This window comes from Haemaphysalis longicornis, unplaced genomic scaffold, assembly GCF_048455015.1.
Source record: "Haemaphysalis longicornis isolate Haplotype H1 unplaced genomic scaffold, Haemaphysalis longicornis Haplotype H1 scaffold_1, whole genome shotgun sequence".
Lineage (NCBI taxonomy): Eukaryota > Metazoa > Arthropoda > Arachnida > Ixodida > Ixodidae > Haemaphysalis > Haemaphysalis longicornis.
Window position 1 is genome coordinate 352,149,678 of NW_027526203.1, and position 10,711 is coordinate 352,160,388.

A 10,711-nucleotide genomic window follows, 5' to 3' on the forward strand; every position below is an offset into this window, starting at 1 on the left:
TGCGTACCCCACAGACACGGTCACCAGCCATGCCCTCGACTGACGCCACCACATCAAAGCGTCTGTCCAGCGGAAGATAAAAGTAAAATTCCGTTAATTCTTGAGCCGAAGCTACAGCTGGGCTTCGAGGCACGCCGTAGCGGAAGTTTCCCGAATAATTTCGACTACCTGTCGATCTTCAACGTGCGCCGAAGTGTCGACACACGCCCGTTTCAGATTTCTGCTTCCATCAGAAAGACGGCCGCCGGGGCCGGGAATAGAACCCACGTCCTTGGGCTCCGCAGCGCGACGCTTTACCCACTGGGTCACCCCGGCGAGCTTTCACTGGGACTGATGCCGGCACCAGCATTGGGTCACCTAACTAAAACAGCGGGCTAAGGATTAACGCCAGTCTCTCAGAACTCACGGAAGGCATTGATTATGAGTAGAAACGAACTAAAATTGAACCCAAGTGTCTAACCACATGAAATTTCAAACTACGTTACAACATTCCCGTGGTTCTGTCTCCGCTGCAAGCTCCGTTTGAAAAACAATGGAAGCTTCACCCTATAATAAGTACGGATGTCCTCCCAGAGAACAGTCACGTAAGGGTGCTCGACCTGGCTATAGAGTAAAGTGGCAGAGCTGAACTCACAACCGCCAAAAAAGAGAAAGTCTGTAGCCAATTACCCACATTATAAAACGCCTAACCAAGAGAAGAGCAGGAAAGAAAGAAGAACAAACAGTAAGACTCATTCAGACACTCATCATGAGCTGGATATTGCAAAGCTTACCGTATCACAAATTTCCCCGCACCGAAAAAAAACCACCACCATCACATATAGGGCAGTCCTCAACATGTCAATTCTGACCGTGAGATGAACTGACAACCAGTGGCTCACCAGGGTAAGAGAATGGACAGCCAGAGATGGGTCTAGAAGAAGAGGAAGGCCATTAACTTGGTGGAGGGAAGAAATAGCAACATTCGGAGGCAAAACACGGACTCGGGCAGCGCAGGACAAGAGCGGTGAACGTCAATGGGGAGGCCTTCGTCCTGCAGTCGACCTAAATAGGATGTTGATGATGATGAGGATGAATAGGCCCTCAGATTTGCTCTTCATAACGCTCTTGAAGAAGAAACCCCTTTATTAGCACCAAGTTGGGAAAACAAAATCAGGACGGGCCATCGTATGGAACACAGGTTACCCCTCTGAAAAGGAACGACTGCACTCCTTGATAGACAGGTCACCGATTCAGTGACTCCGCATAAAAACTCTCGTCTACCAAAAACGTGGACGTGGATCCAAACCTACACAAGAACAGGCATATGGCAGGATCAAGTTCATTTGAGGAAAGTTTCAAACTCATGAGACCACAGTATACAGCAACTCCGGAACGTACTGAAGTACGAGGCAGTAGTTGTCGTAGTTAGCAACTTAGGAAATCTTTGCGATTGCATGACCCTTCCACGCACAGGAACAAAGAAACAAACGTGCGAGACATCCTCTTGGCAATCCGACTAGCGGAAGTATCGAATAGAAGCGTAAACATTAGTACAGAGAGATAGAGAGAAAACTTTAATGAATACTGAAGAGGTTAGCCCCACAAACGGCGGGGCTTGCTACTTCAGATGGGGGTGAACATAATGAAGTGGGGGAAAAAAAAGAAGAGGGGAAGAAGTGCGCACCAACAATGAATAAGAGGGAGAAGAAAATAAAATCAGTTCGGAACGTAGAAAAAATTTACAGCACTAGGAGAAAAAATCTGAGGATCCCAAGTTTAAAGAACATCGGTTAGTCCCGTGTCAGACAGAAAAGTTAAGAGAACCTTTGTCCCTCACGCCGCGTCGGCGTGATTTTGCCACGGACCAAGAAAGTGACGCAGCTCTAAAGAGTGTCCTCGTAGCAGTTGCACTAGAGTTCTTTTAGCTGTTTCGCGTTGAGTTGTATGCTGCGGGCAGTAACACAAGACATGCTGTATGTCGTCTCTCACAGAGCACACAGAGCACAATGGCGAGTCCGCCCAGCCTATCTTAAAAAGAAAACTACCAGTGAAGGCAACGTTCAGGTGTAGTCGGTGAAGGACACCCTCAGTTTCATTTTGCAGACCTCGCGGAAACTGGAAATTGCACTGAGGGTCAATCGCGTGCAGAGGCAAGAGTATCTTAAGAGGGTCCTGCCAAGCTGATGACTGCAGTTTCCATCCAAGCGCATTCACGGCCGTACTTCCGTCTTGTCTGGAATATGGGATTCCAGTAGACACAAGCAGATTGTGCGCCTCTTTCGCTGCTGCGTCAGAGATGACGTTCCCCTGGATGCCGGAATGTCCTGGCAGCCATTGAAGCGAGATGCGGTGCCCGTCTCGTAGCCCTAGTGTGTGCAATGCGTTTAGCTCACGCACAAGTTGGCTGCAGCGGTGCGATGGCTTCATCAGTGCTTGCAAGGCAGGTCGCGAGTCGGTAAAAATCACCCATTGTCGAGCGGGACTATTTGTGATGTGAAGGAGTGCCGCCCTAATAGCAGTTAACTCAGTGAAGGTGGACGACGTCTTGTGACTGAGTTTCTCTTTCACAGTTAGTCCTACCGACGGAATCCAAACTTCAATGGCTGACGAGTCAGACTGCACGGATCCGTCTGTATATACGTGAACGTGGCCAAGATAACGCGAACTGATATGCTCGAGCGTGTAGTATCGCAAGGCTGGCTCAGACAGAGATGATTTCTTGCCTATACCTGGTATGGTGAGGCCTATATCCCATGGTGCAGCTTTCCATGGCGGAAAGGCAGGCTTGCTTGGGCGTTCGAAGTTGGCCGGTAGGAGGCTCCGTACATGGGGGGAAGACACCTTGTGCTAGAGGATGGTCAGCACACCGGGTTACGTGACGGAGGCTGGTGCGAAGGAACTCTTGGGCTTGGAGTGTCTGGGCGGACAAACACCTTGCTTCGCAGAGAGTTCCATTCGTGGATGTGCACCTTGGAAGGCCCAGGCAGATGCGCAGAACTTGAGCCTGTGCGCACTCTATCACTCTGAAGTTTGTCTTAGACAAACCAATCAGCGCTGGGAGGCTGTACCGCAGAAGGCCAAGGAATAGTGCCTTATAAAGTCGTAGTAGCGAAGGCACTGAGCAGCCCCATGTTTTTCCTGTCAGCATCCGGAAAATGGGCACAAATGAGTGCAGGCGTTCTCTAAGGATACGGATATGGGGGGCCCAAGATAGTGAGCGATCTAATGTAACTCCGAGAAATTTATGGTTGTGGACGTACGGTATTTCTGTTTCATTTATGACCAGAGGATAGCGGGATAAATCACGCCTCGTAAAGGCGACCGCGGCACACTTTTCGGGTGAAATTAGCAAGCCGCAGGTGCTAAGGTACTTTTGAATTGCAAGAACAGCTTTCTGCAGTTTTGATCGTATACTTCTCCGGTTTTTGCCAGAAGCCCAGATACAGATGTCATCAGCACAGAGAGATATGCTAACACCTTGGGGTAGCACTTTCGTGATCCGGATGAGACAGATGCTAAACAGCACAGGGCTTAGGACTCCGCCTTGAGGGACGCCTTGTGTAATCTCATGCCGCCTTGTGTCGCCTTCCTTGGTGGTCATATAGACGTACCGATTCTGCAAGTAATCACAGAGCCAAGTGTGCATCCATCCTCGTAGCCCTACAAACGCCATTTCCCTTCGAACAGCTTCATGAGAAACGCTATCGAAAGCCGCCTTGATGTCTAGGAACACAGCTACTGTGATCTTTTTCGCAGCCTTTTGCCGATGAATGTCCCTCACCAAAGCAATCACGTTGTCAACGCTGCTTCTTCCTTCTTTGAACCCTGACATCTCTGGGGGATACACTTCTCTGTCCTCAAGATACCAGACGAGTCGCTGCAGCACCATTTTCTCCATTACCTTCCATATGCAGCTTAGTAAAGCAATAGGGCGGTAAGAGTTGATGTCGGTTGGCGGTTTTCCTGGTTTAAGGACCGGAACTAGGCGACCAAGTTTCCAGCTTGCTTCCACGCGGCCTGTCTCCCACGACTTGTTGTAGAAGGTAAGCAGTTGCCGGAGGGCGTTACCGCCGAGATGTCGAAAAGCTGAGTATGTAACGCCATCGGCGCCTGGCGAAGAAAGCAGGTTAACGGACGCTAACGCTGAGATAAGCTCGTGCATAGTGAATAATTCATCCGTGAGCGTAGCATTCGTACTGGAGAGCCAATCGGTCAGGACTTCTGAAATCATTGCAGAGCTCCGGGTAGCTGTAACCTTGGCGCAAAATTCGTCAGCTACGTCCAGTTCACTGACGCCACGCTGAAGAGCTATTGATGAGAACGGATGAGCTTGACTCGGTGTTGCTCTCAGGCTGCGGAAAACTTGCCAAATGCGAGTCAGCGGTTTGCGGGGATCAAGCTTGGAACAAAATTCTCTCCATTGTTGTCTTGCAAGCTTATTCAGGTGCTTCTGAATGCGCTTCTGGGCATGTCTTGAAGCTCGAATGTCATCTGGTGACAGCGTTTTTCTCGCACGGCGCTCTGCTCTCCTGCGAATCGCGCGAAGGCGGTCATACTCTCCGTCCACTGGTGCCCACGCCTTTGGCGCCAAGCTCCGCCGTGTAGACTGTGACTGGGCCCTGGCAATAGATTCCGCCAGCTCTTCGCTCGTAGACAATGCAGCAGCATTATCCTCCAGCATGTCTCGGAAAGTCGACCAGTTTACAGTCGACAGTAGCCGCTTGATGGTACCGCCGCGAACTCCATCAATCATGGTGTACGTTGGGATATGGTCGCTGCCGAAGCTTTCAATGTCTGGGTGCCAGGATGCGACAGTCAGCAGAGAAGTGGACACCATAGTCACATCCAACACGCTTGAAGCCCTGCCCCGAAAGAACGTGGGACAACCACTGTTGAGCACATAGTCCTGCTTGGCTGGCCACATCGAGCAGACGGTTTCCCTTTGGTGTCGTCTTAACACTGCCCCAAGCTGGATGGTGCGCGTTGAAGTCCCCCGTAAGCAAGTGCGGCGGCGGTGTAGTGTCCAAGAGGGCTTGCAGGCGCTTAACGCTGAACTTTGCCTTAGGTGCAATGTATCCTGCGATTACAGTGAAAGCCACCTGATTGTGCTTCACCGTTGCCGCGACATATTCATTCGAGTCATCTGGCTCAACATTATGCACTAGAAAAGTTAAGTCATTACGAATTGCAAGGAGCACTCTGCTGTTTTCTGAGCTCGTCAAAGACCGATGCAGAGAGTATCCCGAAAGGCGGACATCCCGACGCAGTCTGGATTCTGAAATGGCGACGACTGGGAACCTGTGCTTATTGATGAGTTGCCTAAAGTCAGACAACCGAGATGATAGTCCGCAGGCATTCCACTGAAACACTGTTGCCTGATTCCGAAGAGTTTGCATCGGCACCGTCATTATTACAGGCTCTCAAAGGCCATTAGGCTGTTTTCTGCAGGCAGAATACCTAAACGCTTTCGTGGAATACCACCTTTTACAATTCAGAAAATTTATAACGTCACCTAGACGCCCAGACACAAGGGTCTGAAAGAGAACGAGGCACCGACCAAGAGGCACGAGAACTCACCTACCATACTTCTTGCGACCACGACTACCGCGCTCCCCTCCAAGGAAAACGCCAAGAATGTCCCCTCATTCTACGCCTAGAGACACATTTTTTCCCTCGCTACAAGGGGGTCTCAATGCCGAAGAATCACTAGCTCTGCGGAGGATAAACCAACACAAGTATCTACAAATCTGTGGGTGAAGGTGTTTGGTGGAAACATCACATATTAACTTAACTCTGCTAAAATCAGAGAAACAACCATCCTCTTCCACGCAACCTAGGTATGTTCAAGGGTATGCTCAGGGGAGAACCACTCGAATATTACATATTCCACTTCTATCAAGACATGGGAGGCAGCTTTGACCAGCTAGTTACCTCAAGATCAGTGAGAGCAGATGAGATAGCAAGGGAAGGAGCTGCTGCATCAGGTGCCCTAGACTTCAGGTTCCACCCTTGAGCTCCCTACTGTCACTTTACCCCCTCTTCCTAAAGCTCAAATATAAGATCTTCATGCACACTCTCTATATCGGTCACTCTCGCTCTTGCAAAAAAGCAAAGATGATCAATCCGGCTTAAGCATAAGAGAATACACACTTTGAAACACTGACACTGACACCTCCTCGCTCAAACTGACCAACAATCAATCTGAAGCCGCAACCTTTTACGCCTACATCTTTAGCCACAGAAACGTAGAGGAACTTGGTCTCTTCTGGGCCACGGCGATTAAAAACCCTCCTTGATAGTCCTTCTCTCTTCCCTGACCTTCAGTACTCGGGAAGCATAGGTCGTAAATACAGCAACTGTGTTCGAAAACGCTCCATGGCATGCAGTGGAAGTAACGCTATCGCGTCTTACATCTTAAGACCCATACTTAGATGTCACCTGCAACTTGTTCGATTCCCCCGTGGCTCCTAGCCGTCCGATATCAGCCGTGCTCATCAGGCGTCCACGGTAATACGTCACCGCTGCCACCCGGAAGCTACGACTGAGGCAGCAAGATTCGAGGGCTCTGCTGAACCTGTAATGTTGCGCTACGGCAACAGAAGTTTGGAAAGGAGGACAATGATACAACGTCGGCTACGAAAGAAAGGACACGCGTTTTCGCCTGGAGCCGCACCTGCGTTGTGAAGATTGTTCTGTGCCCAATCGGTGGTAGCATGCTCGGCAGACGCGGTCTCCAGCCGTGGCCGAACTTACGCCATAGCACCAAGGCATGTTTCCACCAGAAGATCCAAAAATATACATTTCCGGTAATTCATGCCCCGAAGCTACTCGTGGGCTACGAGGCATGTCGTGGTGGAAGTCTCCGGAAAAAATTTGACCACTTTAGGGTCTAAACGTGCGCCGAAATTTCGACACATTGACGTTTTTGTTTTCCGCTTCCTTCAGGAGAACGGCCGCCACGGCCGGGAATGGAACCAGCGTCCTTGGGCTCAGCCTTAATCACTGAGCAACCGCGCTGTGTTTTCCAGCGGGACTTATGCCGGCACCAGCAATGGGTGAGCTAACTAAAACGGGGACAAAGGATTAACGCCGGTCTCTCAGAAATGAATCAAGACATAGATTATAAGCCGAAAATAGCCAAAACAAAGCCCACTATATAGCCTCTAATTGCATGTTTTCAAAATACTTTTCAATATTCCCACGATTATGCCTCCGCTGCAAGCTCGGTTTGGTAGACGACAGATGGCGCCATCCGACCAAGTTAAAAATCACCCTAAAGATAGGTACGAATATCCTCCCAAATAACAGCCACGTAAGAATGATCGGCGTGGTTCTAGACAAGCGGGTAGTTCCCAACTCACAATCGCCAAAAACAGAAAATCTTTAACCGATTATTGCCCACAAGCAAAACGTCAAACCAAGAAAAGAGCAAGAAAAAGCGAAAATAAACGATAATACTCATGCAACCACTGACCATGACCAGAATATTGCAGAGTCTGCCGTACCACAAATTTACCCTCACTAAGGAAAGTGAAAGAAACCCTATCACTAGGACAGCATATAAGGCAGTTCTCAACCTCGCAATTAATTTTGACCGTAAGGCGAACTAACAGAGGGTGGACCACCAGGGTAACAGAATGAATACGCACAGACGGGTCCAGAAGAAGGGGACGGCCATTTGCTCGATGAAGGGATGAAATATCAATATTCGGATCAAAGAATGGACTCTGGAAGCGCATGACAGCAGCGGGTGAAGGTCAATGGGAGAGGCCTTCACGCTGCAGTCGTTCTAAATAGGATGTTGGGGATAATGACGATGAATAGGTCCTCAATTTGTGTCTTCATAACACAGTTTAAGAAATCGGAGAAACCACTCTCCTAGCACCAAGAAAGCGGATGTAAAAAAAAAGGGAGGGGCCATCATATCCCCTTTGAAAAGGAACAGGCACCCCCAAACAGGCACCCCCAAACAGAAAAGAAAAGACAGGCACCCCTCCCCCCCGCTCCCCCCCCCCCCCTTTGAACGGAAACCACTGCACGCCATGATAGACATGGCCCCGATCCAGCGACCCCGCATAAAAACTGTCTTCTATCAAATTTATGGATACAATCCTACTCAAGTAGGGGCGGTATGGCACGCTCAAGTTCATTCGGGGAAAGTTTCAATATCATGAGGGGCCCGAACGTGGGACAGGTGGCGCTGCTGGCGCCGTTCAACAGCGCCACCAGCGGAAGAAAATCGCAAAACTGAACTGGGTATTTCCTGGCGTGTGAATGTGGAGCACGCGTTTTTACGTGCAGTTAAAAGTGCAACCGCTCGTTACCGTGATGATGTTGGTCACGTGACACGCACATTTTTTGCCAGAAACTAGGTCCGGGCGACGCGCGTTCATTTTAATTACGTAAAATTTAGGTTAATTAATTAATTAGTGGTCCTTGACTGGGCAAAGTCAAATTGATGTCATTAGGGCATGTGAGGTATCAAATTGAAGATCTTAATGAGTGGAATCACGTGGGACAAGTTAAAAATTGCTTCCTGGTCATAGTCATGAGATAGTCATGTGAGTCATAGATTGGGTTAAAAGTCAAAGTGGTGCCACTAGGGCTTGTGGGGTATCGAATTAAAGGTCTCGATTAGGGGAATCATGGGGCACAAAAGTAAAATTCGCTTCCTGGTCATAGTCATGAGACAGTCATGTGAGTCATTGATTGGGTTAAAAGTCAAAGTGATGCCACCAGGGCTTGTGAGGTATCAAATTAAAGGCCTCGATTAGGGGAATCGCGTGGGACAAGTTAAAAATTGCTTCCTGGTCATAGTCATGAGACAGTCATGTGAGTCATAGATTGGGTTAAAAGTCAAAGTGGTGCCACTAGGGCTTGTGGGGTATCAAATTAAAGGTCTCGATGAGTGGAATCGCGTGGGACAAGTTAAAAATTGCTTCCTGGTCATAGTCATGAGACAGTCATGTGAGTCATGGATTAGGTTAAAAGTCAATGTGAGGCCACTACGGCTTGTGGGGTATCAAATTAAAGGTCTCGATGAGTGGAATCGCGTGGGACAAATTAAAAATCGCTTCCTGATCATAGTCATGAGACAGTCATGTGAGTCATTGATTGGGTTAACAGTCAATGTGAGGCCACTAGGGCTTGTGAGGTATCAAATTAAAGGTCTTAATGAGTGGTATCACGTGGGACAATTTAAAAATTGCTTCCTGGTCATACACTCTAATCCTTGTAACCCATAATGTAACTTCTAAACAGAAGTAACCTATAAAATAAAGGTTACAATGGATCCATTTTGATGTTTTCTTTATCCCAGTTCATTCTAAGGGTTACAAGCGTGAAGTTAAAAGCGGTTTATAGGTTACATTAATGATTTATAGGTTACATCAACAAAATCTCACATGTAACCTTTAAAATGTAACCTATAAAACGCCCTGTAACCTATAAGAGATCCTCGTCGCGCCTTCTCTCCAGGCGGCCGTTGATTTCTCCGTCGCATGACGGGATATGGAGAAATGGCGGCGCCCGCAGGCCCGGTGGCGGCGTTTTCGCGCCACTCGAGCCTTTTTACCGCTGTGATACCCCTACGATGAAGCGAGGATTGCTGTTACAAGACTTATTTGTCGGCGTGAGTCGCGGAGGTTGCGGCGAGCCCATTTGTGACTGGCAGCGCTACACGGCTCGTTCTTCTACGACCAGCATCAACTTCATATGTTGTACCAATGCCCCGGCGCCAGTAAAAGCGAACTCGGTGAGTATGTAACGGTTTCCGTGTTTTCATTGGATGTATCTTTTCGCTGGCGGCTTTTCAATTTGAAATTGCAGCATTCGAGAGGCATTTTCGTTACCCGACTGGTTGTTTCGCTTGACGTTTTCTGTTGCCCGCGACGGCAATTGAATGAAATCCCGGGCTTGCGTTCGTTGCGTCAGACTAGAGCGGACGATCGGGAAAGCCCGTACATAACGGCGCTCGTGACCTGCTTTCTGCTCTGCGCGCCTTCGTCATGTGTTGAGCGGTTTGTTTACGCTGTTGGCTGCATCGGGCGCACTTGACGAGTTATTGTCCCATGTAATTGTCAGGTAGCTCTGCATGAATATTTGAATTTTTTCCCATTAAAGTCTTATATTCTCTGGGTATTATCATTTTGTTTCAGCCGTAGGGAAATATTCATTTTACTCCCTGCGTATATTCGCAATGGTGTCTAGTTTATTCGTCTTGTAGTAATATATCCGGATAAACACAAGGTGTGTGCTGCAGAAAAGTAGTCCACTAAATGCTGTCCGAAATTTCTAAACTCACTTTTGTCCAGCACAAGCCTCTTTTTTTTTTGTGAAAGTTTGCCCTACGGCATAAAAAGTTTTCATATGTACAACAATTCATTTTTGTCATTCTTTTCCTTGAGTGGATAAATTTGGTGTTAGTCATTTTGAGGTAGCGGGGCATTTTCACCATGTTAAGTGGGTTTATTATTCTCATCCGCACAAATCAGTCGTTTATTTATTCGCGTGGTATTGCAGGGCAAATGGTTGTCTCGCGTGATACTAGTGTAGTGCAGTAAAGCGACTTTACAGAATGGTGGTATGTATGAGCCAGCATGCAGGCTACTTGATTGTTGTTGTTTTTTGATGATACATAAATTGTGACGAATTACACAGAGACAAGTGCAGGTGTAAAAATGGATGCTGCACCCTCATCGGTTCCTGGCTGTTCGAAAAGTGTGGTTGC